We start from the raw sequence: 27,627 nt of genomic DNA on the forward strand, positions 1-27,627 counted from the left end.
AAAATCAATGAAATCCAGAGTCCCATTTACATACAGGTTGTCACATAAAGAACCCCCATAGTTCATTCGAATAGTAAACTTATCATCTTCACCTACAAAGCCACAAAACAGTCAAACCTATCAATACACAATTGTTCAATATATAACTGGTGACTAAACAAAGACATAAACAAATGCAAAGGTTTTGGACCACTAAGAATTGTCTGGAATCGAAAGCAGTTTGGTTTGAAAAAAAAAGTGCTTTTTTTAAAAAATGCTTTCCAATAACACAACGACAAAAATAAACCTTTTTATGCTTTTCCAACAACACGACAGAAATGGACCATGGACCACAAATATCACTATCAAGCACACTTCAAAGCAACTAAAAGGTTCATACAAAATCAAACCGCACACATCTTAACCCTTTACGAGGAAACCAAAAAGCAAGAGAAGTTAAAACTGCTTTCAACTTACAATAACGAGGAGCACGACAACCACGAGGACGAATACCCCACGACATCTCGAATTATAGCAACCCAGCCTTCTTTGCACTTTCGATCGATGAAAAATGGGGATTAGGTTTCAATTTGTGCAATCGGTTTCCATTTGGGGGGGAAATCGATTTCGGTGAGGGGGGTTATGGACGACGAGTTTCTGGAACATGATTCGGGGGTTTTTTTTTGTTTTTTGTTTTAATTACATAAGGCCACGTGTTGTTTTGGGCATGAAACCCAGGGACATGAGATACCAAAAATGCCCTTAACAGATTTCCTGAATTACTGAAGGCTAGACGCCACGTAGGCAAATAATGATTTCCTGACGGACTCGCTAACGAAGGGGGCAATCTGTAGGTTTTCCTCGACGTTGAGTATGTGCTCATAAATGTCCCCAAAATCGGGTATGAACTCGTAAATGACCTTATAAGTTAGGGGGTTTACTGTAGTTTACCCAAAATTCATTGACACAAAAAAGCATAAAATTGTATCTCATGTTCTTCAAGAGGTTTTCGAACGTGAAAACTCATTTTGTAAAACGATAACAAATGTCGTCTTAAATTATTTTGTTACGAAGATAATGAAATTATTTACCTATTATAATCTTAACTCATTTTCTCACTCAGTTTCATTACTTGAACTAACATCAATGGCTTGGAAAGATTAAACTTGAGAATTTAGAAGAATTATATGATAGATTGATAAATAACCCACTCCTTGAAGCTTGTATCATTGTGTGATGAAAAGTGCCAATTGGGTTTTGTTGACCATTGTGCTAATGGGGTTTGTTCAAGAACACCAATAAATAAAAAAGTGTTTTAACTTGTGTTATCGTCTAATTAGAGCATGAGTGCGATTAACTTCTTCTACACAAACCACAAATAGTTAGCACAGATACCAAACTTTGGCCATACCATTTTCCCAAATCGCAAGCAGCCTTTGCTTCTCCTATATGAGAACTTGTATGTAATTGAATATCTTCGTTTTGTCGCCAACATTTTACTTTTGTTAACAGATGTATGTATGCATGTATAAACCAAATCAGTTTTGCTTTCTGTTAGTTCGAGTCACAGACTCACAGGTACAGCCCTTACCACTCAGCCTTATAACAATCCCACATCGGCTGAACCAGAGAAGCATTGATGAGAATGGGCGTATAAAAGTAGAAACAAGACATGGAAATAAGCATACCTTTCTCGGCCTTTTGGCTAAGATCAAGTGTAGTATCTGTTCTTATCAGTTTAATATCTGATACGTGGACCAATGGTCCACACGATATTAAATTAATTTCTTTAGGGGGAGGGTCTACCACAGTAGCTTGCTACTGGGGCTCTTGCGCGTCGCCCAAGCGTTGCACTACTGCAGGGGCCTGGCGCACCCCACCAAATCTAGTTCAAACTTAAAATTATCCTCTCAATTGCAAGCCAATCATTGTGTATTTTGTAATGAGAAAGAGAAAAATATATGCTGTAAATTTGCAGACCTTCAAACTCCGTTCTGGACACATGATATGTGTGGCCTTCAAAAAAATATATACCTCTTTTTGTATGTACATGCTTAAAATTCAATGTGTACATTTAATTGCTGGAATTTTTAACATTTCATCAATAGATGTATATGGAATGGAACCCAAATTATTTACGCTGGCTGAAATTCTTTTGTTATAATGAACGAGAAGTGGACCTTTCGTTTATCATAATCCTAACTTATTTTTGGACTCGCCCTCATCAATTGAACTAATGTCGGAGTTTAAGAAGATGAAATTTATGAATTTGGAAGAATAATACGATAGATTATTAAAGAAATCTTATGTATTATGTTAAGATAAGACAAATTGGTGAAGTAATTAACGTGGGTAGTGGGTGATGTTCTATAGGATAGTTTGTTCCTACTTAGTAGTTAAATGTTATTGATAGTGGATGAAGCTTTTTCTCTTGTGTAGACCAACTATCATCCATGTTTTATCTATCTATATATAAGATACACTTCTATAAAGGTGTATAATTTATGGAATAAATATGAAGAGAATTATTAACTAAATAACTTGGTTATTTAGAGGTTAAAATTCCTTTATAAACCCCGCTTAAAAGAGGTTAAGGTTCCTCCATAATGCCCAATTCCATACTTTCATTGTTTCTCCTAGTCTTTTACTTCAATCCATATCAATAAGCCACTCCTTGAAACATCATTGTGTGATGAAAAGTGCTAATTGGGTTTATACGATGAATAGTGAAAACTAAGAAAAGAGTGTAATGTTCTAAGCAATTGGGAACCGTCCATAGTAAGTACACATGCCAAACCTTTATTTTATTTTTTTGATCAAACACACACCAAACCTTGGCTATACCTTTTTCCCAAATTGCAAAGCCGCTTTTGCTTCTCTTATATGAGAAATACAGTCCTTTGTAGCCAACATTATAGCCCTTACCACTCAGCCTTATAAGCACGCTTTAGCTGTTTGTACCAATCCCACATCGGCTCGACCAAAGAAGCATGGAAGCGAATGGACCTATAAGAAGGGAAACAAGATGCGAGATGAAGCATACCTTTCTCGGCCTTTTGGCTAAGATCAAGTGTAGTATCTGTTCTTATCAGTTTAATATCTGATATGGGCCAATGGCTCACATGATATTAAATTAATTTCTTTAAGAGGAGGGTCCACCATAATAGCTTGCTATTGGGACACTCGAGTGTCGCCCAAGTGTTGCAGTAATGCATGGGCCTGGCTCACTCCACCAAATCTAGTTTAAATGTGTCCATTTATATTATTTTTATTTTGGTGTTTAAGGGAGGGGAAGCTACCCCATTCTAATTAATGACATATTAAGGCCTTTTTGAGGACTTATAGAGGGAGTCTCAAGTTTTTTTTTGGGGTTTTTACAGATTAAAGAAGAGACCGATTCTTATGAGCTCAACCAACTCTTGATGATGTCTATTTGTATTATTTGTAACCTGACAAAAATTTTGAAAAAGAAATAAACTGTCTATTTGTATTATTTGTAATTTGAAGAACATTCTGGAAAAAAAAAAAACTATCTTAAGATAACAAATCACAAATTGTATTTCCATATTTATAACACTACATGTACTTGAATAATGCCACAAACCTTATTGAGTAAGATTGTTCTTCTAAATTTGCAGACCAAGCCTTCAAACTGCATGGCTCTGGGTCAGTATGTGAGCCCAAATTTATTTTAATGGCTGAAAAGTCATTTTATAAAGCAATTAGAAGTATCAGTTTAAATTCTTTTGTTACAATGAAATAGAAGCGAACTCTTCACTTATCATAATTCTAATTAATTTTTTGCCTCGTCCTCCTCACTTGAACTAATGTTAATGGCTTGAGGATTAAATTTGTGAATTTGAAAGCTGAGTGTTTCTTAGATTAATTAAGCTTGTCAAATCGCATGCGTCTTTGGCACTTTTTTCAGCATTTTTTAGCCAGTGACTATGTCTAGCCTAAAGTACCACATCGGAAATGCACAAGAAGTTGAGAGCGAGACTAATGTATTAAAAAGGAACGAGAGGCACTTCAAAACATACTTACCTGGACGGGGTCTATGAGCGATCAAGAAGGCTCATGGCCTAGGTTGGTGACCTCCATTGCACTTAGGAGGGGTGCCCGCCTATGGTCTCCCCAACGTAGGAGAGCCAACATCATAATTTATTGTAGTGGGGGCCTGCGTTCGCGCAGCCCTTGCCTTAATTCAATATCAACTTTATGCAACTAGATAGCAAATAGGCTCATTCCTCGTTTTTCTCAAGTTTATTTTACCTTTTTGTCTAGTATAATTGTTTAATATATCCAGTTATGACATGCAAAAATAATTATTAATTTGTCCTCTGCAGTGACATGCAAAAATAATTTTTAGTAAAATTCAACTAGACCTTTTCTGTCACACCATCCATAAATTGCTTCGTCAATATCAATCCTTGCATATTATAAATTTATAAATAAGTGTAACATATTATATTTTTATTTTATTAATATTTCATAGATTTGCATGACCCTGGCACACCCCACTAAACCTAGTTCAAACTTGCAATTCTTTAATTGTAGAGAAAACCTACATGCCCATTGTTTATTGGCTTATTTATGTACATGCCCCTTGTACTTTCAAACTTGTTTCAGATTACCACATGTGTTTGCAAACGTCTCAAAGTACCCCCCCAACCTTTTAAAAACCGTCTCACGTTAACCGTTTCGTCAGTTTTTTAGCCTTTCCTTTACTAGCGTTAGGCTTTACTTCGTTTTAACCTCTTCGAATAAGGGTTTCTTAGTTCTAAGAAAGGGGAAAATTGGGTGAGAAGGGGAAATTGGAGAAGAGGGCTTAGGGTTTGTGAAAATTTGAGGTTGGCCTCCAGATTCTCTAAGCATCTTTGAGAGCATTGCATTCAAGCACATTCCTTTGCTAGGTGCACTTGTTCTTCTCTCTGGGTTTTGGTTTTCCAAACCCTCACTTTCATTTCATCTCTTTGTCCATTTCTAGAGGCTTAACAAAGATCTATGCTTGAATTCCTTGGGCAGCCAAAGACTTTTTTACCTTTTCTGGTGAGTGCTTGGGGTTTTCTGGAATTGTATGAGTTTTGATTGTGAAGTCGGTAGTGCGAGCTATTTTTTAGCTCTTTGTTTACTTCTTCATGAAGCTCCAGCTGCCTTCAATGGCTTCTAATGATAAATTAGCCGTGAATTGAGCTTAGGCTCTGTGAATTTCATGCTTGAACTTTGATTAAAATCCTGAAGCTCATGTTTTATTCTGTTAGTCAGTTTCATATGATTGTTCTTCTCCAGCTTCTCCCAAAATCGAAGCTACCCTCAGATTTTCACAAACCCTAAGCCCTCTTCTCCAATTTCCCCCTTTCTTAGAACTGAGAACCCTTATTCGAAGAGGTTAAAGGTTAAAACGAAGTGGGGCCCAACGTTCTTAACGGAACGGCTAAAAAATTGACGGAACGGGAAACGTAATAAGGTTTTTAAAAGGTTGGAGGGTACTTTGAGATGTTTGCAAATACAGGTAGTAATCTAAGACAAGTTTGAAAGCACATAGGGCATGTACATAAATAAGCCTTGTCTATTTGATGATTTCCATCGCAATTATACAATAGAAAAAAAATTACCGCCCTCAAGCAAAATGCCCCAGCAAGGTTAACGGTCGAGTGTAATTCTTAAACCTTTTGTTTATAAAAGGTTTAATTACTGTTAAAGTAAGACCGAGCGCCTATTTTAGAGGTAAAAGAAGCGAACTCTTTATCTATCGTAGGCCTAACTCATTTCCAGACTTACCCTCATCACTTGAACTAATATCGAAGGCTTAAGATGATTAAATTTGTGAATTTGAAAAAGTTATATGGTAGATTGATAATTAAGCGTTACGAATTATATTTTGTGTTTTTATTTTATTTTATTAATATTTCATAAGTTAGTTTAATAATTAGTCTGCATGATGAGATTCCCTTAATCCCTCATCCAACGTGAGTAGTGGGCGCTGTTCTGTGGGATAGTTTGTTCCTTTGTAGTTAGATGTTATAGTGGATGAAACTTGATAATTATTAACTAACTTTTAGTTAGAGGTCAGGTTCCTCCACAAACCCCACCTAAAAGACGTCAAGGGTTCCTACATGAACCCCACTTAAAAGAGGTCAAGGGTTTCTCTATAATCCCCAATTCCATACTTTCATTGTTTCTCCTAGTTTAATCCACTCCTTTAAGCATCATTGTGATTGCATGATGAAAAATGCTAATTATGGGCTGTTTGATAACCATTTTAATTTTAGTTTTTAGTTTTTCTTTTTTGTGCTAGAGTATAGAGGAAAATGAGAGTGAGTATGAGATTGAAAGAGAGGATGAGAGGGAAGGATGGAAGAGAGAAGTAACAAAAGTAAACACAATTTCAAATAGATTTCAGTTTCTAGTTTTTGTTTTCACATTTGTTACTCCTCCCTCCCATCCTCTCCTCTCATCTTCCTTCTTAATCTCATCTCACTCTCATTCTCACTTCTATTCTCCCTCTTTTTCCTTTATACTCTAGCACAAAAAATGAAAACTAAAAACTAAAATTTTAATGGTTATCAAACGGACCCTAGGTTTGTTGAACATTAATATTTTGGTGCTAATGGGGTTTGTCAAAATTGGATATTCTATGAAGATTTTGTATGATGAATAGTGAAAACTAAGAAAAGAGTGAAGTTCTAAGCAATTTGGAATCGCACATAGTAGAGTACACATACCGAACCTTGGCCATACCTTTTTCCCAAATTGCAAGCAGCCTTTTGCTTCTCTTATATGAGAAATACAATCCTTTTTTAGAACGTGTATGTAATTGAATATCTTCGTTTTGTCGCCAATATTTTAGCTTTGTGAACACATGTATGCATGTATAACCAAAATCAATTATGCTCTCAACCTTTGTAGCCCCCTTTTGCTGTTTGGAAATGTTGAACAGTCCCACATCGACTGGACCAATAACAATGGAAGTGAATGGCCCTATAAAAAGAGAAACAAGAGACATGAAAAAGCATACCTTTCTCGGCCTTTTGGCTAAGATCAAGTGTAGTATCTGTTCTTATCAGTTTAATATCTGATATGTGGGTCAATGACCCACACGATATTAAATTAATTTCTTTAGGGGGAGGGTCCACTACAATAGCTTGCTATTGGGGCTCTCAAGTGTCGCCCAAGTGTTGCACTATTGCATGGGCCTGGCGCACCCCACTAAATTAGTCTAAAATTTTCGTTTACGATTATTGATCGAAATGGTTCTTTAACTATTGCTCGAGTTTTATTTTGGTCGACTAATTAAAATTGAATAATACTAGTCTTACCACATTTTTTATACCACAATTTTATACCACATGATGTGGCGGCTGATGTGTACATACCACATCATGTAAAATACTAGTTTCTGTTTTTCTATTTTATTTATTAAAATTCACTTCATTCATTTAATTGATATGTCATATGATATGGACATGCCACATCATGTGGTATAGAAATGTGGGATAATAATGTGGTAAGTCCTTCAATTCTCTGTTCAGTATCAAAATTGTCTTACTGTTAAAGTCTGTCAAATATTTTGATTTCAATAGTCCTTTAATTCTTCTTTTAGTATCAAAATTATCTTACAACACTCATTTCACTGCTGCGTACGGATAGCCTGATCAAAAGAAGATATAGGTTGTGTCGTCAACAGAAGCCACATTTCTGGTAATGATCGATCTGTGATGAGGTTGGTGGATATGGTGGGATGAAGAAGAAGAGACGAAGGAATGGCTCGGGTAAGAGAATGGGGATTTAATGATATAGAGTGAAATGGGGTTGTTTGAACAAGAAGACTACTCTCATCGTTTGCTCCACTAACATTGTTGTTGCTTATATGTTCGTTCTCTCTACGCTTCTCTGTACATATACTCCATTAACATTGTTGTTGGATTGAATTAGTAGAGTGATTTGTTATAACTTTTATAATTTAACGGATTATGCTTAAAAGGTAAAGGCACTAGGAGCTTTCCAGAGATGCAGTGGTGGAATACCTTTGAAACTGAAGTTACCAATGAGATAGTTGAGAGGTTGAAAACCTTGAGGCCCAAAGCAAATTTTACTGAGCAGAGAGGAAGGTGGAAGACAGTGAACAAGTGTTTGTGGATACAATTGGAAGATCGAAGAAGCCTTTGGCTCTGGTAGCTGGGTCCAGCAAAACTAGGGTTCTAATTTTGGGGAGCTTCTAACATATGGACAGTTTTACCCCTCAATTTAATGGTAAAATTGACAGACTTTGACAGTAAGACCATTTTGATACTAAATGGAGAGTTGGAAGACTATTGAAATGAAAATTTTAGTTGGTGGGCCAACATGAAACTCGAGCAATAGTTAGGGGACCATTTCGGTCAATAACCCTTTCTTTTATTTGTTACTACAAGAACATTCTGAAAAAGAAATAAACTGTATCGAACATAACAAATAACAAATTGTATTTCTTTATTTTAACACTTCCTGTACTTAACAATGCCCTAGTATTGGGGATGGGGATGGAGATAGGAATGACATACCCACCCCCAATTCGACCCATTGTCATTCCTAATATTGAGGATCATTGTTCTTCCATGAATTTGCAGACTAAGCCTTCAAAGTGCATGTCTTTGGGTCAGTATGTGAACCTAAATGTCATTTTATAAAGCAATTACAAATGTCGGCTTAAATTCTTTTGTTACAATGAAAGAGAAGTGAACTCTTTACTTATCATAATTCTTACTAATTTTTTGACTAACCCTCATCACTTGAACTAATGTTAATGGCTTGAGGATTAAATTTGTGAATTTAGAAGTTAAGTGTTTATGTAGATTCATTAAGCTTGTCAAATTGTATGTGCCTTTGGCACTTTTTCCAAGTGATTTTGTTTAACTTAAAGTACCACATCAGAAATGCACAAGAAGTAGAGAGCGAGACTGATGTATTTAAAAGGAACAAGAGGCACTTCAAAAATACTTACCTGGATGGAGTCTATGAGCGATCAAGAAGGCTCATGGCCTAGGTTGGTGACCTCCATTGCACTTAGGAGGGTTGCCTGCCTATGGTCTCCTCAACGTAGGAGAGCCAATGTCATAATTTGTTGTAGTGGGGGCCTGCGTTCATGCGGCCCCTTCCTCAATTCAATATCAACCTTATGTTGTTGGCTATCAAAATAGGCTCATCCCTCGTTTTCCTCAAGTTGATTTTTTCTTTTTGTCTAATATAATTGTTTGATATATCCAGCTGTGACAGAGTTTATTCTTAGCCCAAAAACATATATCAGAATTTATTCTAAATCAACATGTTCTTCTGCTAAAAAAAATCAGCATGTTTCTAGCCATTACTTTGCTTGCTCAAGTTGATTTTACTTTTGTTGGTTTAAGGTGTAATTCTTCAACCGTTCGTTTATAAAGGTTTAATTACTGTTAATGTGAGACTGATCGCCCATTTTAAAGGTAAAATAGTAATTAAATCTTTATAAAATATATGTATGTAGTTATATACCTATTATTAACACTAGTGATATAGATAAACCATATGCTATTTAATTTCTATAAACAAACCCAAAAGAAACCCAAAAAATTACAATTGGTCCGATTGAATTTAATTTTGATTATTAAATTATTTTGATGCTCTGTTGAGTGTTTTGAGTTTTTTTTAAACGAGATTTTGGGGTTGAGCTTGTTTGAAGAAACCGATGATAGTTTTGTAAGTTATAGGAAGTTCGAAGCCTCTTTGTTATGTTGTAAATGGTGTATTTCTAAAGTCAATTTCATGTATGATTTTTTTAAAATATATATATATATAATTTGGGCCCCTATATTGAGTATAATAGTGAAACTCCCTATAAAATATCATCATATATTTGGAAATTTGCTTAAGAACAAGCTTCTATAGGGGAAGCTATCCCATTCTAACTAATGACATACTAAGGTCTTTTTCAGGACTTATAGAGAGAGTCTTAAGTCTTTTTTTGGGTTTTTACAAATTAAAGAAGAGACTGATTCTTACGAGCTCAACCAACTCTTGATGATGTCTATTTGTATTATTTGTAACATAAAGAAAATTATGAAAAAGAAATAAACTGTCAATTTGTATTATTTGTAATTTGAAGAACATTCTGATAAAAAAAAAAAACTGTCTCGAACATAACAAATCACAAATTGTATTTCTATATTTATAACACTACATGTACTTGAATAATGCCACAAACCTTATTGAGTAAGATTGTTCTTCTAAATTTGCAGACCAAGCCTTCAAATTGCATGGCTCTGGGTCAGTATGTGAACCCAAATTATTTTTTAAGGCTGAAAAGTCATTTTATAAAGCAATTAGAAGTATCGGTTTAAATTCTTTTGTTACAATGAAATAGAAGCGAACTCTTTACTTATCATAATTCTAATTAATTTTTTGACTCGTCCTCCTCACTTGAACTAATGTTAATGGCTTGAGGATTAAATTTGTGAATTTGGAAGTTGAGTGTTTCTCTAGATTAATTAAGCTTGTCAAATCGCATGCGTCTTTGGCACTTTTTTCAGCATTTTTTAGCCAGTGATTATGTCTAGCCTAAAGTACCACATCGGAAATGCACAAGAAGTTGAGAGCGAGACTAATGTATTAAAAAGGAACGAGAGGCACTTCAAAACATACTTACCTGGACGGGGTCTATGAGCGATCAAGAAGGCTCATGGCCTAGGTTGGTGACCTCCATTGCACTTAGGAGGGGTGCTCGCCTATGGTCTCCATAATGTAGGAGAGCCAACGTCATAATTTATTGTAGTGGGGGCCTGCGTTCGCGCAGCCCCTGCCTTAATTCAATATCAACTTTATGCAACTAGCTAGCAAAATAGGCTCATTCCACGTCTTTCTCAAGTTGATTTTACCTTTTTGTCTTGTATAATTGTTTAATATATCTAGTTGTAACATGCAAAAATAATTATTAATTTGTCCCTTCAATTCTGCAGTGACATGCAAAAATAATTTTTAGTAAAATTCAACTAGACCTTTTCTGTCAAACCATCCATAAATTGCTTCGTCAATATCAATCCTTGCATATTATAAATTTATAAATAAGTGTTACATATTATGTTTTTATTTTATTAATATTTCATAAGTTAGTTTAATAATTAGAAAAAGAACTAGCGTCATCGAGCAAAATGCCCTAGCAAGCTGTTAACGGGTCGAGGTGTAATTCTTAAACCGTTTGTTTATAAAAGGTTTAATTACTGTTAAAGTAAGACCGAGCGCCTATTTTAGAGGTAAAAGAAGCGAACTCTTTATCTATCGTAGGTCTGACTCATTTCTAGACTTATCCTCATCACTTGAACTAATATCAAAGGCTTAAGATGATTAATTTTGTGAATTTGAAAAAGTTATATGATAGATTGATAATTAAGCGTTACGAATTATATTTTATGTTTCTATTTTATTTTATTAATATTTCATAAATTAGTTTAATAATTAGTCTGTATGATGAGATTCCCTTAATCCCTCATCCAACGTGAGTAGTGGGCGCTGTTCTGTGGGATAGTTTGTTCCTCTGTAGTTATAGATTATAGTGGATGAAACTTGATAATTATTAACTAACTTTTAGTTAGAGGTCAGGTTCCTCCACAAACCCCACCTAAAAGACGTCAAGGGTTCCTACATAAACCCCACTTAAAAGAGGTCAAGGGTTTCTCCATAATCCCCAATTCCATACTTTCATTGTTTCTCCTAGTTTAATCCACTCCTTTAAGCATCATTGTGATTGCATGATGAAAAATGCTAATTAGGGGCTGTTTGATAACCATTTTAATTTTAGTTTTTAGTCTTTCTTTTTTGTGCTAGAGTATAGAGGAAAATGAGAGTGAGTATGAGATTGAAAGAGAGGATGAGAGGGAAGGATGGAAGAGTGAAGTTATAAAAGTGAAAACAATTTCGAATAGATTTCTGTTTCTAGTTTTTGTTTTCACTTTTGTTACTCCTCCCTCCCTTCCTCTCCTCTCATCTTTCTTCCTAATCTCATCTCCACTCTCATTCCCACTTCTATTCTCCCTCTTTTTCCTCCATACTCTAGCACAAAAAATGAAAACTAAAAACTAAAATTTGAAATGGTTATCAAACGGACCCTAGGTTTGTTCAACATTAATATTGTGGTGCTAATGGGGTTTGTTCAAAATTAGATATTCTATGAAGATTTTGTATGATGAATAGTGAAAACTAAGAAAAGAGTGAAGTTCTAAGCAATTTGGAATCGCACATAGTACAGTACACATACCAAACCTTGGCCATACCTTTTTCCCAAATTGCAAGCAGCCTTTTGCTTCTCTTATATGAGAAATACAATCCTTTTTTAGAACGTGTATGTAATTGAATATCTTCATTTTGTCGCCAATATTTTAGCTTTGTGAACACATGTATGCATGTATAACCAAAATCAATTATGCTCTCAACCTTCGTAGCCCCCTTTTGCTGTTTGTAAATGTTGAACAGTCCCACATCGACTGGACCAATAACAATGGAAGTGAATGGCCCGATAAAAAGAGAAACAAGAGGCGTGAAAAAGCATACATTTCTCGGCCTTTTGGCTAAGATTAAGTGTAGTATCTGTTCTTATCAGTTTAATATCTGATATGTGAGTCAATGACCCACATGATATTAAATTAATTTCTTTAGGGGGGAGGGTCCACTACAATAGCTTGCTATTGGGTCTCTCAATTGTTGCCCAAGCGTTGCACTATTGCATGGGCCTGGTGCACCCCACTAAATTTAGTCTAAATTTTTTTTTTACAATTATTGACCGAAATGGTTCTTCAATTATTGTTCAAGTTTTATTTTGGTCGACTAATTAACATTTTCATTTCAATAGTCCTTCAATTCTCTGTTTACTATCAAAATTGTCTTACTGTCAAAGTCTGTCAAATATTTTGATTTCAATAGTCCTTCAATTCTCCGTTTAGTGTCAAAAATAGGCCTTCAATTCTCCGTTTAGTATCAAAATTTCTTACAACACTCATTTCACTGCTGCGTACAAATAGCATGATCAAAAGAAGATACGGGTTTTGTCGTCAACAGAAGCCACATTTCTAGTAATGATCGATCTGTGAAGAGGTTGGTAGTGAAAACTAAGAAAAGAGTGTAATGTTCTAAGCAATTGGGAACCGTCCATAGCAAGTACACATGTCAGACCTTTGTTTTATTTTTTTGGTCAAACACACACCAAACCTTGGCTGTACCTTTTTCCCAAATTGCATAGCCACTTTTGCTTCTCTTATATGAGAAATACAGTCCTTTGTAGCCAACATTTTAGCCCTTACCACTCAGCCTTATAAGCACGCTTTAGCTGTTTGTACCAATCCCACATCGGCTTGACCAAAGAAGCATGGAAGCGAATGGACCTATAAGAAGGGAAACAAGACACGAGATGAAGCATACCTTTCTCGGCCTTTTGGCTAAGATCAAGTGTAGTATCTGTTCTTCTCAGTTTAATATCTGATACGTGGGCCAATGGCTCACATGATATTAAAATAATTTCTTCAGGAGGACGGTCCACCATAATAGCTTGCTATTGGGACTCTCGAGTGTTGCCCAAGCGTTGCAGTATTGCATGGGCCTGGCACACTCCACCAAATCTAGTTTAAATGTGTCCATTTATATTATTTTTATTGGCTTAAATGCTACAATGCCCCCTGGAACATTTGTCAATTCTCACTTTATCCCCTCAAAGTTGAAGTGACCCACTTTGCCCCCAATCTGAGGGTGTGATGTGTACATGTGGACTCCACCTCTAACATCTGATATAGCTCAAACGTTCCAATTGATCTGAGCTGCCTATCGAACCAAAAAACCCCAAATTGGCTTCCTCTCAAACCCTAGAAATCAGAGGTTGGGTTTCCACGAAAATTGAAGATGCAGATTGAAATAGTTGACAGAGGGGAAGAGTTGGATACGGCGGCACCGCGTTACTTTTGTGGGAAGATAGCTTGCTTACAAACTTCATGGACTGAGGCGAACCCACTTCGAAGATTCCATGTTTGTCCAAACTCATCAGGGGTAAGTTATGTTGTTGAAAGTTTGTGAATCCGGTTAAATTTTTTTTATTAATTGGTATTAATGGTTGATGCAGAGGAGGAAAAAAGGGTGTGAGTTTTTTGTTTGGGTGGATGTTGAATTTCGACTTAGAGAGAAGGCTCTGGTGAGTTGGCTACTTAGAAGATTGAAGGAACTTGAAAAGGACGTTGGGCATCGTCAAGCAAGAGAAAGAAAGTTAATGGGTTGGCTTATTCTTTCATGGGGTTTAGTAATGGTGTTGTTGTTTTGGCAATTTATGTAACAACTTGGCACAAAATGTGGCCAATGCAATGGAGGAATTAGGCAGATTGTAAAAGTCTGTATTTTGCAACTGTATGTAAAATACCATGTATTGGTAGCTATGTAATGATGGAAGAACATGGTTTGAATTTGCAACTGGATGTAACAATGTATTGGTACTTATGTAATGAATGTGGTTGTTGAACACAATGTGGGAGTTACTTATTGGATTTTGACCTTATATGTAATGGTATGAAAAGTGTTACCAAATCAACAGTACCACAAACACTTGCAACAGTTCATAACAGACAATCATGGGTTCTATAACACTGATCAAATCCTCACCTTTTATAACATTACTAATAAAGTTCTTAATAGTTGGACTTGCAAAATAATAGTTCAATCAAAAGCCCCATTTGAATAGGGTTGTCCTTAACACTTGTCCTTAACAGTTGTACATGCAAAATAAAAGTGGAATGAAAAGGTCTTCATAAGAGGCATTTTAACAAAACCGAGAACACTTGCACATGATCAGAATGTCCAAGGCTGATAACCATCCAACAAATCCTTCCGATTGGTAAATTTCTTCCTTTTAGCAGGAGATTTGAACCTCTTTTTGCTTGTACCACTAGCAAAGAAGTGTGATAAGCTTGCACTTGGTTGAGATTCTTGCACAGTTTGAGAAATTTGGGCGTTTGGGCAGGTTGAGAAACTGGACAAGCTTGCACATATTTAGTTCCTTGCACAGCTTGAGAGCCTTGCACAGTTTGAGAGCCATCCTTCTTTTTGGGAAATTTAATCCTTTTTGCAGGAGACTTAAACCTTTTTTTTTTTGGAGTATCCAAGCTTGGGCGTTTAAGCTAGGCCAGTTTGAGATGCTTGTGTAGTTTCTGAAGGTAGGGCGGTTTGAGATGCTGGGGGGGCAATTTGGGAAGCTTGGGCTGTTTCAGAACCACGTGGAGTTTGAGAACACTGGCCAGTTTCCAACCTTCTTCTCACCTAAAAATTGAAAAGGATTCCAATTTACATCAACTACATCTCATACCTCTTCCTCTTAATATCAATAAAGATAAAGTCACTTACAAGTTGCTTGGCTCTTTATTGTCTTGTAAACCTTTTGGTTGATGTCGTATCTTGGGCAGATTCCTTCACCTTTCGTTTACATGAGACTTAACATAAGAAGAGAATCACTTGAAAATAAATAAATAATAAAGATCCAAAACAAAAATGCATTGCCAATGTCTTTTTGGAAGAGACAAACCTGACTGCTGCTGCCTTCTTTTGCCTTAGGGAAACTCCTTCTATTATGGCATTCTTGTCTACAAAGTGAACACTTGGTTTCCAAGTTATACCTCTGCAACTTAGTGGCTGTATGATTAGATTTGCTTGGTTGTTCACCTGCTGACCTCATCCTCTTCTTCTTTTGTCTCCCAGGTTGTTTGTGATAAAGTGGTGGCATCAAAGGAGGCCTATGACACTTAGGCCACAAGTCTTCACTTGTCATTGGATGAACCATTGGACTATAAACTCTCATAAATGCCTTCTTCTTGTAACAAGCATCAACATAAGCAATAAGATCCCTATTTAATTGGCCAATGGCAGCACAAGCATGCTTGCATAGGATCCCAGTAATATCCCATCTCCTACATGAACAACAATGCCTCGCCAAATCAACCACAACCTGACTTCCATCATGGTTTTTGACCTCATATAAACTATCCCCAACAAGCTTTAGAATGCACCAAGCTGATTCTTTCTTCATTTTCTCCAAAATCCCAAAATCCTTGGACTAATGGCATGTTTCCATTTCTCACAAAATGCTCTTCTAGTTGCCATCAACAACATAATATAGTATCTAATTCTCTCTAGCATAGTTAAAATAGGTTTGTCTCGTACCTCTACAAGGACACCGTTAAAAAGCCTCACACATATTATTCAAAAGGATGTCACACTTGAAATGAGTTTTAAAGTGAGCTCTGCACCATTGTGATGGATCTAAGGCCGCCACCCAATCAAATGCAACTTGGTTCAGCTGTCTCATCTTTTTCATCTCAGCATCCCACCATGGGATGGTTGTGCTCCTTGCGATTTTCTCCATTTGTAATTTCAACACCAATCCTTTGTGACTAGCAAGCAAAAAATTTGCTTCTAAGTGTTTGAGGTAGTGTCTATGCTCAGCGTTTGGAAAATGATCATGTACTGCATCAATTAAGCCTTTTTGCTTGTCTGTGATAAAGACATATCCTCTGCTGTTTTCAATTCCAAGGTCCTCTGCCAACAATTGACAAAACCATGACCATGTTTCATAATTCTCCACCTCAGCCATTGCATACGCAATAGGATACATGTCATTATTAGGATCCACACCAACCACAGATAACAATTATCCAAGGTGATGACCTTTTATATGACAAGCATCAAATCCTATAACTGGCCTACATCTATGCAAAAACTCTTGTTTAACTACAGCCAAGCAAATGTAAATCCTCTAAAACCTTGACCTTTCACTTTCCAACTCACATTTGATAATGACTGTGCTACCCACATTTGTCTTTCTTAGTTCAGTAGCATAATCCCATAATAATTCATATTGTTTTTCATAAGTCCCCTCATATATGGATGTTGCCTTTTGCCTTGCCCTATATATTTGGGATTTAGAAGCTATCACAGACAAATCTTCTTATACCTACTGTTTAAAAGTTCTCATATCCCAATTATGCTTTCTAGACAGTTGAGTAGCATATCTCTGAGCTAACCATGTTTAGTTAGCATGAAAGTTGTGATTAACTGTCCCACAATCATGCTCATCAACCAATTTCTTTGCTTGAACCCATTCACTACCATTCACTGCTGAAGCAAAACAAACACAGTTACAATTTCCTGCACACACTGCTCTCACCCTATCATGATCATTGCATTTGAATTTAATCATCCTCCTGTTCACAATTGAATAGTTCCTAATTGCTTTCCTAGATAGGTTAGTGGTTGCAAACCTTAAACCCAGCTTAAACACAGGGTTGCACATGTCTGTTTTAGGCCTAAATTCTTGAAATTTAGGCAATTTCTTCTTCCTTTTCTTTTGGTTCCCATCATCTTCATCATGTGAGCTACTATCCAAGCTCTCAACATCACTTTTAGCTACATCAGTTGACTCCCGATCTTCATCTACAGGGGCATTTGGGTCTTCAACTACTTTTGGCTGGTCTACATAACTTTCAAATGCTTTATCGTCCTTTTTCAACAACTCACATTCATTTTCACTCTGCTCATAAGCACTATCAACAAAATCAGGGTCCTCTTCCTTGTCTTCTTTTTCACTGTCTTCCACATCAGTCTCACCTATATCAGCCCTACTACCCTCATTGTTCAGGGGCCCATCATCATCACTTGAAACCCAATCTTCAACTATGCAAGCAAGCCCATGATCCTCAGTAAAAGGCCGGCCCTCTTTATCATTGTTCAGTGGCCCACTGCCTTAGTAAAAGCCTCATTTTCATCACTAACAGGCCCAATATTCTCACTATCCTCATTCAATGCCACATCTACCTCTTCACAATCCTCATTCACTGCAACATCTTCCTCTTCAATGTGTTGTACATAAATCAGCACCACTCCCTCATAAGAAAGTGGTACCTTATCACTCAAACTTAACAGCTCACCATCCCTGTCTATATTCAGTAACTCATCATTTACTACTCCTTTAAGAGATATTTTCCCCATGTGCCCAAGCAGTTGCACTTGCTCCCACATCTCTAACATATTTATATACTATACAGTACAGTAATCCAAATATCCTACAGACCCACCAGTATAACACCACTTATTCTATTTTTCACAATTCTGCCACCATGATGCACATCAAAGGTGACCAATTCTTTGTCCTCTACACAGAAACAAAAAGGGTTTATTTTTAACAAAAGCAAAATAGTATTCTAAGCCACTTATTAAAAGCAAGACAACAACCATGGTTCGATTAACATATTCAAAGCCAACTAGAAGAAAATAAAAATGGACCCCATCAAAAAAGGTATACTGCTTTAGAACCCTCTCTGCCGACAACACATAACACAAAAAGACCTAAACCCTATCAATTTCTACACAATGCACACCAATATTATGTCAAGATTCTTTTCCAAGACACAGGACAAGATTCCTTTTCAGAAAACAGGTCCCTTTTCGAAGAATCACTTACCGTACAAAAGTTGCCATGTTCCTGCTTCTTGCCAAACGGGCATCGTCATCGAGTCGAGTCGCGTCGCGTCGCTTCTTCTTGCCTTCAAGTTGTCAAAACCAATTGAGAGCGCTCTCCCTCTCTCGATCCTTATTCTCAAACCCTAGCTCAAAAATCCCTGAATCTCAATTTTCCCTCCCAACCTGATTGTCTGTTTCCCTTTTTGAGTTCTCAGAGATTATCGTGGCTGTTTTGTTAGAGATGGGTCCCAAATTCCACATCAGCAAGCAATCAAGCCGTTTGAGCTATATCAGATGTTAGGGGTGGAGTCCACATGTACACGTCACACCTCAGATTGGGAGGGAAAATCCCAGCTCAGTTGAATTGACCAAACTACTCCTGCCACGTTATTAGTTTAACGGAATTTGAAAAGGCGTTGACGGAAAGTGGTTAAGTGAAACATGAAACATTGGTCAATGGGGCAAAGTAGGTCACTTTAACTTTGAGGGAGTAAAGTGAGAATTGACCAATGTTCCAGGGGGCACTGTAGCATTTAAGCCATTTTTATTTCGGTGTTTAAGGGAGGGGAAGCTACCCCATTCTAACTAATGACATACTAAGGCCTTTTGAGGACTTATAGAGGGAGTCTTAAGTCTTTTTTAGGGTTTTTACAGATTAAAGAAGAGACCGATTCTTACGAGCTCAACCAACTCTTGATGATGTTTATTTGTATTATTTGTAACCTGGAAAAAATTTTGACAAAGAAATAAACTGTCTATTTGCATTATTTGTAATTTGAAGAACATTCTGAAGAAAAAAAAAATTGTCTGGGAGATAACAAATCACAAATTGTATTTCTATATTTATAACACTACGTGTACTTGAATAATGCCACAAGCCTTATTAAGATTGTTCTTCTAAATTTGCAGACCAAGCCTTCAAACTGCATGACTCTGGCTCAGTATATAAACCCAAATTATTTTTTATGGCTGAAAAGTCATTTTATAAAGCAATTAGAAGTATCGGTTTGAAATTCTTTTTTACAATGAAATAGAAGCGAACTCTTTACTTATCATAATTCTAATTAATTTTTGACTCGTCCTCCTCACTTGAACTAATGTTAATGGCTTGAGGATTAAATTTGTGAATTTGAAAGTTGAGTGTTTCTCTAGATTAATTAAGCTTGTCAAATCACATGCATCTTTGGCACTTTTTTCAGCATTTTTTAGCCAGTGATTATGTCTAGCCTAAAGTACCACATCGGAAATGCATAAGAAGTTGAGAGCGAGACTAAGGTATTAAAAAGGAACGAGAGGCACTTCAAAACATACTTACCTGGACGGGGTCAATGAGCGATCAAGAAGGCTCATGGCCTAGGTTGGTGACCTCCATTGCACTTAGGAGGGGTGCCCGCCTATGGTCTCCTCAACGTAGGAGAGCCAACATCATAATTTATTGTAGTGGGGGCCTGCGTTCGCGCGGCCCCTGCCTTAATTCAATATCAACTTTATGCAACTAGCTAGCAAAATAGGCTCATTCCACGTCTTTCTCAAGTTGATTTTACCTTTTTGTCTTGTATAATTGTTTAATATATCCAGTTGTAACATGCAAAAATAATTATTAATTTGTCCCTTCAATTCTGCAGTGACATGCAAAAATAATTTTTAGTAAAATTCAACTGGACCTTTTCTGTCAAACCATCCATAAATTGCTTCATCAATATCAATCCTTGCATATTATAAATTTATAAATAAGTGTTACATATTATGTTTTTATTTTATTAATATTTCATAAGTTAGTTTAATAATTAGAAAAAGAACTAGCTCCGTCGAGCAAAATGCCCTAGCAAGCTGTTAACGGGTCGAGGTGTAATTCTTAAACCGTTTGTTTATAAAAGGTTTAATTATTGTTTAAGTAAGACCGAGCGCCTATTTTAGAGGTAAAAGAAGCGAACTCTTTATCTATCGTAGGCCTAACTCATTTCTAGACTTATCCTCATCACTTGAACTAATATCAAAGGCTTAAGATGATTAAATTTGTGAATTTGAAAAAGTTATATGATAGATTGATAATTAAGCCTTACGAATTATATTTTAAGTTATATGATAGATTGATAATTAAGCCTTACCAATTATATTTTATGTTTCTATTTTATTTTATTAATATTTCATAAGTTAGTTTAAAATTAGTCTGTATGATGAGATTCCCTTAATCCCTCATCCAACGTGAGTCGTGGGCCCTGTTCTGTAGGATACGTTTTTCCTTTGTAGTTAGATTATAGTGGATGAAACTTGATAATTATTAACTGACTTTTAGTTAGAGGTTAGGTTCCTCCACAAACCCCACCTAAAAGACGTCAGGGGTTCCAACATAAACCCCACTTAAAAGAGGTCAAGGGTTTCTCCATAATCCCCAATTCCATACTTTCATTGTTTCTCCTAGTTTAATCCACTCCTTTAAGCATCATTGTGATTGCATGATGAAAAATGCTAATTAGGGGCCTGTTTGATAACCATTTTAATTTTAGTTTTTAGTTTTTCTTTTTTATGCTAGAGTATAGAGGAAAATAGGCCTCATCATTTGGCCCGCGGGCTCATGGGCCGATGGAGCCCCGCCCAGCCCATAAAAAAAAAAGCCCGGCCTAGCCTGTTATTGGCTTTGAGATGGCCCGGCCCGTCTTGGGCCGGGCTAAGCTTGAGCTTGGATGTCTAAAACCCGGCCCGGCCCATAAGCCTGACCCAATTAAGCCCAAGAAAGCCCCGCCCGTTAGGCCCGCATACATATATAATTATGTATAAATAAGAGTTTAGGTTTAGGATTTTATCACTTAAATCACATATATAATTTGTTTCATTTCATTTACTTTTCTTTACTCATTCCTAGTTTATAATTGGATGATTAGCACATTAATTTGTGTCAATTATTAATTCAACAATTATATATATATAAGATGAACAACATATCACATCACCAAATATAATCATATCACGAAACATAATCGCACCACCAAATATAATCATGCTTTTTTTGAACACATCACCAAATATTTGCATATTTATGCATACCATCCTTTAAAAAAATATTTGTTTGATACTTATTATTTTTTTAAATTATTTTTAAAACGTATTACGGTCTAATTATATAATAACCTCAAAAATAATACTTGGTTTTATTATTTTTGTGAAAAATCTTATTAAGTTGTATGACTTTATTGGGTGTTTTATGAATTTGGTTTGATGTGAAAATATTGGAATTAAGTGAGTTTAATTTCAAATTTGGACTAAAATGCCCTTATGATTAAGTTTATGTTTTTTTTAATGAAGTAGGCCCGTTTAGGCCCGGCCTGGCCCGATGGGCTTTCTCAAGCCCAGCTCATGGGTTGGCTTGGGCTTTGAATTTTCTAAATAAATCGGGCCCGGCCTGGCCCGATATTTTCTTTCTCCTCTTTAAAGCCTAGCCCACTTGACCCAAGCCCATTGAATTTGGGCGGGCAGTCCGCCCGCCCACCCATTGACGAGCCCTAGAGGAAAATGAGAGTGAGTATGAGATTGAAAGAGAGGATGAGAGGGAATGATGGAAGAGTGAAGTAATAAAAGTGAAAATAATTTCAAATAGATTTCAGTTTCTAGTTTTTGTTTTCACTTTTGTTACTCCTCCCTCCCATCATCTCCTCTCCCTTCTTCTTAATCTCATCTTCACTCTCATTCTCACTTCTATTCTCCATCTTTTTCCTCTAACTCTAGCACAAAAAAATGAAAACTAAAAACTAAAATTGAAATGGCTATCAAACGGGCCCTAGATTTGTTCAACATTAATATTTTGGTGCTAATGGGGTTTGTTCAAAATTAGATATTCTATGAAGATTTTGTATGATGAATAGTGAAAACTATGAAAAGAGTGAAGTTCTAAGTAATTTGGAATCGCACATAGTACAGTACACATACCAAACCTTGGCCATACCTTTTTCCCAAATTGCAAGCAGCCTTTTGCTTCTCTTATATGAGAAATACAATCCTTTTTAAGAACGTGTATGTAATTCAATATCTTCGTTTTTTAGCCAATATTTTAGCTTAGTCAACACATGTATGCATGTATAACCAAATTCAATTATGCTCTCAACCTTCGTAGCCCCCTTTTGCTGTTTGTAAATGTTGAACAGTCCCACATCGACTGGACCAATAACAAGGGAAGTGAATGGCCCGATAAAAAGAGAAACAAGAGATGTGAAAAACCATACCTTTCTCTGCCTTTTGGCGGAAAGGCTATAATGAGAGCTTAAAGTGAGGAGGTTATTTGAGGAGGTCAAATCTCACCATCAACAAATGTAAAGAAATCATGGGACTTAAATATTTTAAATGTTTTGACGGTCAGATCGGTCTCCTCAAATAACCTCCTCACTTTAACTCCTTATTGTAGAAGCTCCCGCCTTTTGGCTAAGATCAAGTGTAGTATCTGTTCTTATCAGTTTAATATCTGATATGTGGGTCAATGATTCACACGATATTAAATTAATTTCTTTAGGGTGAGGCAATAGCTTGCTATTGGGGCTCTCAAGTGTCGCCCAAGCATTGCACTATTGCATGGGCTTGGCGCACCCCCCCTAAATTTAGTCTAAAATTTTCTTTTACAATTATTGACCGAAATGGTTTTTCAACTATTGCTCGAGTTTTATTTTGGTCGACCAATTAAAATTTTCATTTCAATAGTCCTTCAATTCTCTGTTTACTATCAAAATTGTCTTACTGTCAAAGTCTGTCAAATATTTTGAATTCAATAGTCCTTCAATTCTCCGTTTAGTATCAAAAATAGTCATTCAATTCTCTGATTAGTATCAAAATTGTCTTACAACAATCATTTCACTGCTGCGTACAAATAGCTTGATCAAAAGAAGATACGGGTTGTGTCGTCAACAGAAGCCACGTTTCTGGTAATGATCGATATGTGAAGAGGTTGGTGGATATGGTGAGATGAAGGAGAAGAGACAAAGGAATGGCTCGGGTAAGAGAATGGGGATTTAATGATAGAGCGAAATGGGGTTGTTCGAACAAGAAGACTACTCTCATCGTTTGCTCCACTAACATTGTTGTTGCTTATATGTTCGTTCTCTCTACGCTTCTCTGTACATATACTCCATCAACATTGTTGTTGGATTGAATTAGTAGAGCGATTTGCTATAACTTTTATGATTTAACGGAGAACCTTTGTTATGCTTAAAAGGTAAAGGCACTAGGAGCTTTCCAGAGATATGCAGTGATGGAATACCTTCGAAACTGAAGTTACCAATGAGATAGTTGAGAGGTTGAAAACCTTGAGGCCCAAAGCAAATTTTACTGAGCAGAGAGGAAGGTGGAAGACAGTGAACAAGTGTTTGTGGATACAATTGAAAGAGAGAAGAAGCCTTTGGCTCTGGTAGCTGGGTCCAGCAAAACTAGGGTTCTAATTTCAGGGAGCTTCTAACATATGGACGGTTTTACCCCTCAATTTAACAGTAAAATTGACAAACTTTGATGGTAGGACCATTTAGATACTAAATGAAGAGTTTGAGGACTATTGAAATGAAAATTTTAGTTTGTGGACCAACATGAAACTCGAGCAACAGTTGGGGGACTATTTCGGTCAATAACCCTTTCATTTATTTGTTACTACAAGAACATTCTGAAAAAGAAATAAACTGTATCGAACATAACAAATAACAAATTGTATTTCCTTATTTTAACACTTCATGTACTTAATAATGCCATAGTATTGGGGATGGGGATTGGGAATGACATACCCACCCCCAATTCGACCCATTGTCATTCCTAATATTGAGGATCATTGTTCTTCCATGAATTTGCAGACCAAGCCTTCAAAGTGCGTGTCTTTGGGTCAGTATGTGAACCTTAATGTCATTTTATAAAGCAATTACAAATGTCGGCTTAAATTATTTTGTTACAATGAAAGAGAAGTGAACTCTTTACTTATCATAATTCTTACTAATTTTTTGACTCACCCTCATCACTTGAACTAATGTTAATGGCTTAAGGATTAAATTTGTGAATTTGGAAGTTAAGTGTTTATGTAGATTAATTAAGCTTGTCAAATTGTATGTGCCTCTGACACTTTTTCTAAGTGATTATGTTTAGCTTAAAGTACCACATCGGAAATGTACAAGAAGTAGAGAGCAAAACTAATGTATGTAAAAGGAACAAGAGGTGCTTCAAAACATACTTACCTGGACTGAGTCTATGGGCGATCAAGAAGGCTCATGGCCTAGGTTGGTGACCTCCATTGCACTTAGGAGGGGTGCTCGCCTATGGTCTCCTCAACATAGGAGAGCCAACGTCATAATTTGTTGTAGTGGGGGCCTGCGTTCGCGCGGCCCCTTCCTCAATTCAATATCAACCTTATGCTGCTGGCTATCAAAATAGGCTCATCCATCGTTTTCCTCAAGTTGATTTTTTCTTTCTGTCTAATATAATTGTTTGGTATATCCAGCTGTAACAGAGTTTATTCTTAGCCCAAAAAGATATATAAGAATTTATTCTAAATCAACATGTTCTTCTGCTAAAAAAATCAGCATGTTTCTAGCCATTACTTTGCATCCTAAAGTTGATTTTACTTTTGTCGGTTTGAGGTGTAATTCTTCAACCGTTCGTTTATAAAAGGTTTAATTACTGTTAAAGTGAGACTGAGCACCCATTTTAAAGGTAAAATAGTAATTAAATCTTTATAAAATAGGTTTATGTAGTTATATACCTATTATTAACACTAGTGATATAGATAAACCCTATACCATTTAATTTCTATAAATAAACCTAAAAGAAACCCAAAAAAGGATAACTGGTCTTGTTGAATTTAATTTTGATTATTAAATTATTTTGATGCTCTGTTGAGTGTTTTGAGTTTTTTTTTTAATGAGGTTTTGGGGTTGGGCTTGTTTTAAGAAATTGATGGTAGTTTTGTATGTTATAGGAAGTTCGAAGCTTTTTTGTTATGTTGTAAATGGGTTTTTTAGTGTATTTCTAAAGTCCATTTCATGTATGATTTTTTATTTATTTAAAAATAATAATTTGGGGCCCTATATTGAGTATAATAGTGAAACTCCCTATAAAATATCATCATATATTTTGAAAATTTGCTTAAGAATAAGCTACTCTCTAGTTTGCTTTAAAATAAAATAAATATAAAAAAAAAAGTACGGTCCTGTTTGGTATCCTACTAAAAAAATTAACTCAAAAATCATAATTCTTTTTAAAAAGATGAGTTTTCAAATAGTAATTTTAAGATCTAAAAATTTGTTTGGTATCAAACTCCAAATTATTTTTAAGATCTAAACAAAATTGAAATTAAAATCAGAAACTCTAGATTCCGAAATTGAAATTAACAAAAGAAAAGAAAAACCTATGAGCTTTCAATTGAAACCCTAAAACCCAAAGCGTGAAAAAAGATTAATCAATTTGGGGTCAGGTAGTGGACGAAGGAGACCTTGACAAAGCTGTAAACGACGATTTCGACTTAGAACCACGAACCGAGGAGTGAGAAAGAGAGACAAATGAGAGAGGGAGGAGAGAGGGAGAGCGACGAGAGACGGAGAGAGATAGAGATAAACTGTATTGAACATAACAAATAACAAATTGTATTTCTTTATTTTAACACTTCCTATACTTAATAATGCCGCAGTATTGGGCATGGGGGAAAATTGCTTAAAGCTTAGTGCAAGTCAACCCATTGTCATCCCTAGTATTGAGGATCATTGTTCTTCCATGAATTTGCAGACCAAGCCTTCAAAGTGCGTGTCTTTGGGTCAATATGAGAACCCAAATGTCTTTTTAAAAAGCAGTTACAAATGTCGGATTAAATTCTTTTGTTACAATGAAAGAGAAGCGAACTCTTTACTTATTATAATTCTTACTAATTTTTTGACTCACCCTCATCACTTGAACTAATGTTAATGGCTTGAGGATTAAATTTGTGAATTTAGAAGTTAAGTGTTTATGTAGATTAATTAAGCTTGTCAAATTGTATGTGCCTCTGACACTTTTTCTAAGTGATTATGTTTAGCTTAAAGTACCACATCGGAAATGCACAAGAAGTAGAGAGCGAGACTGATGTATTTAAAAGGAACAAGAGGTGCTTCAAAACATACTTACCTGGACGGAGTCTATAGGCGATCAAGAAGGCTCATGGCCTAGGTTGGTGACCTCCATTGCACTTAGGAGGGGTGCTCGCTATGGTCTCCTCAACGTAGGAGAGCCAACGTCATAATTTGTTGTAGTGGGGGCCTGTGTTCGTGCGGCCCCTTCCTCAATTCAATATCAACCTTATGCTGTTGGCTATCAAAATGGGCTCATCCCTCGTTTTCCTCAAGTTGATTTTTTCTTTTTGTCTGGTATAATTGTTTGATATATCCAGTTGTGACATGGAATATTATAAATATGAAGGGAATTATTAACTAAATAGTTTGTTCCTCCATCAACCCCACTACTGCATGAAGGCATCCCACTAAACTTAGTTCAAACTTGCAATCCTTTAGTTGTAGAGAGGAGCCACATGCCCTGGAGTAAAATGGCCCAGCAAGCTGTTAACTGGTCGTGGTGTAATTCTTCAACCGTTTATAAAAGGTTTAATTACTGTTAAAGTCAGATTGAGTGCCCATTCTAGAGGTAAAACAATAATTAAATATTTATAAAATTGAGGTATTTAGTTATGTACCCATTTTGGCACTAGTGATCTTAATAAACCCTACACCATTTAAATTCTATAAACAAACCCAAAAAAGGACAACTGACCCTTTTGTATTTAATTTTGATTATTAAATTACTTTGATGCCCTGTTGAGTGTTTTGAGTTTTTTTTTTAATGAGATTTTGGGGTTTGGCTTATTTTAAGAAATCGATGGCAATTTTGTAATTTATAGGAAATTCGAAGCCTTTTTGTTATGTTGTAAATGGGCTTTGGATGTATTTCTAAAGTCCATTTCATGTATAGTTTTTTTATAATTTGGGCCCCTATATTGGGTATAATAGTGAAACTCCATATAAAATATCATCGTATATATTGGAAATTTGCTTAAGAATAAGTTTACTTCCAGTTTGCTTTTAAAATAAATAATAAAAAGAATAAAAAGTACAGCCCTATTTGGTATCCTACTAAAAAAATTAATTCATAAATTATAATTATTTTAAAAAAGATGAGTTTTCA

General features: G+C 35.9%; 11 non-coding genes and 1 pseudogene across 11 annotated transcripts; all 12 read left to right on the plus strand.

The window, feature by feature from the left end:
• Window positions 1-1,663: 1,663 nt before the first annotated feature.
• LOC148920166 (U2 spliceosomal RNA) lies at window positions 1,664-1,859 on the plus strand. Its single transcript, XR_016124881.1, has one exon. It is a non-coding gene; the product is annotated as a U2 spliceosomal RNA (small nuclear RNA).
• A 1,159-nt stretch (window positions 1,860-3,018) lies between these two features.
• LOC148920167 (U2 spliceosomal RNA) lies at window positions 3,019-3,212 on the plus strand. Its single transcript, XR_016124885.1, has one exon. It is a non-coding gene; the product is annotated as a U2 spliceosomal RNA (small nuclear RNA).
• Window positions 3,213-4,015: 803 nt separating this feature from the next.
• LOC148920168 (U1 spliceosomal RNA) lies at window positions 4,016-4,176 on the plus strand. The gene has a single exon (XR_016124858.1). It is a non-coding gene; the product is annotated as a U1 spliceosomal RNA (small nuclear RNA).
• A 2,817-nt stretch (window positions 4,177-6,993) lies between these two features.
• Window positions 6,994-7,189, plus strand: LOC148920169 (U2 spliceosomal RNA). The gene has a single exon (XR_016124878.1). It is a non-coding gene; the product is annotated as a U2 spliceosomal RNA (small nuclear RNA).
• Window positions 7,190-8,954: 1,765 nt separating this feature from the next.
• On the plus strand, window positions 8,955-9,116 carry LOC148920170 (U1 spliceosomal RNA). Its single transcript, XR_016124861.1, has one exon. It is a non-coding gene; the product is annotated as a U1 spliceosomal RNA (small nuclear RNA).
• Window positions 9,117-10,628: 1,512 nt separating this feature from the next.
• LOC148920171 (U1 spliceosomal RNA) lies at window positions 10,629-10,790 on the plus strand. The gene has a single exon (XR_016124856.1). It is a non-coding gene; the product is annotated as a U1 spliceosomal RNA (small nuclear RNA).
• A 1,740-nt stretch (window positions 10,791-12,530) lies between these two features.
• LOC148920172 (U2 spliceosomal RNA) lies at window positions 12,531-12,727 on the plus strand. Its single transcript, XR_016124887.1, has one exon. It is a non-coding gene; the product is annotated as a U2 spliceosomal RNA (small nuclear RNA).
• A 667-nt stretch (window positions 12,728-13,394) lies between these two features.
• LOC148920173 (U2 spliceosomal RNA) lies at window positions 13,395-13,590 on the plus strand. The gene has a single exon (XR_016124883.1). It is a non-coding gene; the product is annotated as a U2 spliceosomal RNA (small nuclear RNA).
• Window positions 13,591-19,772: 6,182 nt separating this feature from the next.
• On the plus strand, window positions 19,773-19,934 carry LOC148920174 (U1 spliceosomal RNA). The gene has a single exon (XR_016124838.1). It is a non-coding gene; the product is annotated as a U1 spliceosomal RNA (small nuclear RNA).
• A 2,925-nt stretch (window positions 19,935-22,859) lies between these two features.
• On the plus strand, window positions 22,860-23,045 carry LOC148920175 (U2 spliceosomal RNA; annotated as a pseudogene).
• Window positions 23,046-24,651: 1,606 nt separating this feature from the next.
• On the plus strand, window positions 24,652-24,813 carry LOC148920176 (U1 spliceosomal RNA). The gene has a single exon (XR_016124859.1). It is a non-coding gene; the product is annotated as a U1 spliceosomal RNA (small nuclear RNA).
• Window positions 24,814-26,569: 1,756 nt separating this feature from the next.
• LOC148920177 (U1 spliceosomal RNA) lies at window positions 26,570-26,730 on the plus strand. Its single transcript, XR_016124862.1, has one exon. It is a non-coding gene; the product is annotated as a U1 spliceosomal RNA (small nuclear RNA).
• The last annotated feature ends 897 nt before the right edge of the window (window positions 26,731-27,627 follow it).

Source organism: Prunus mume, linkage group LG2 (assembly GCF_029339155.1).
Source record: "Prunus mume cultivar Tortuosa linkage group LG2, ASM2933915v1, whole genome shotgun sequence".
Lineage (NCBI taxonomy): Eukaryota > Viridiplantae > Streptophyta > Magnoliopsida > Rosales > Rosaceae > Prunus > Prunus mume.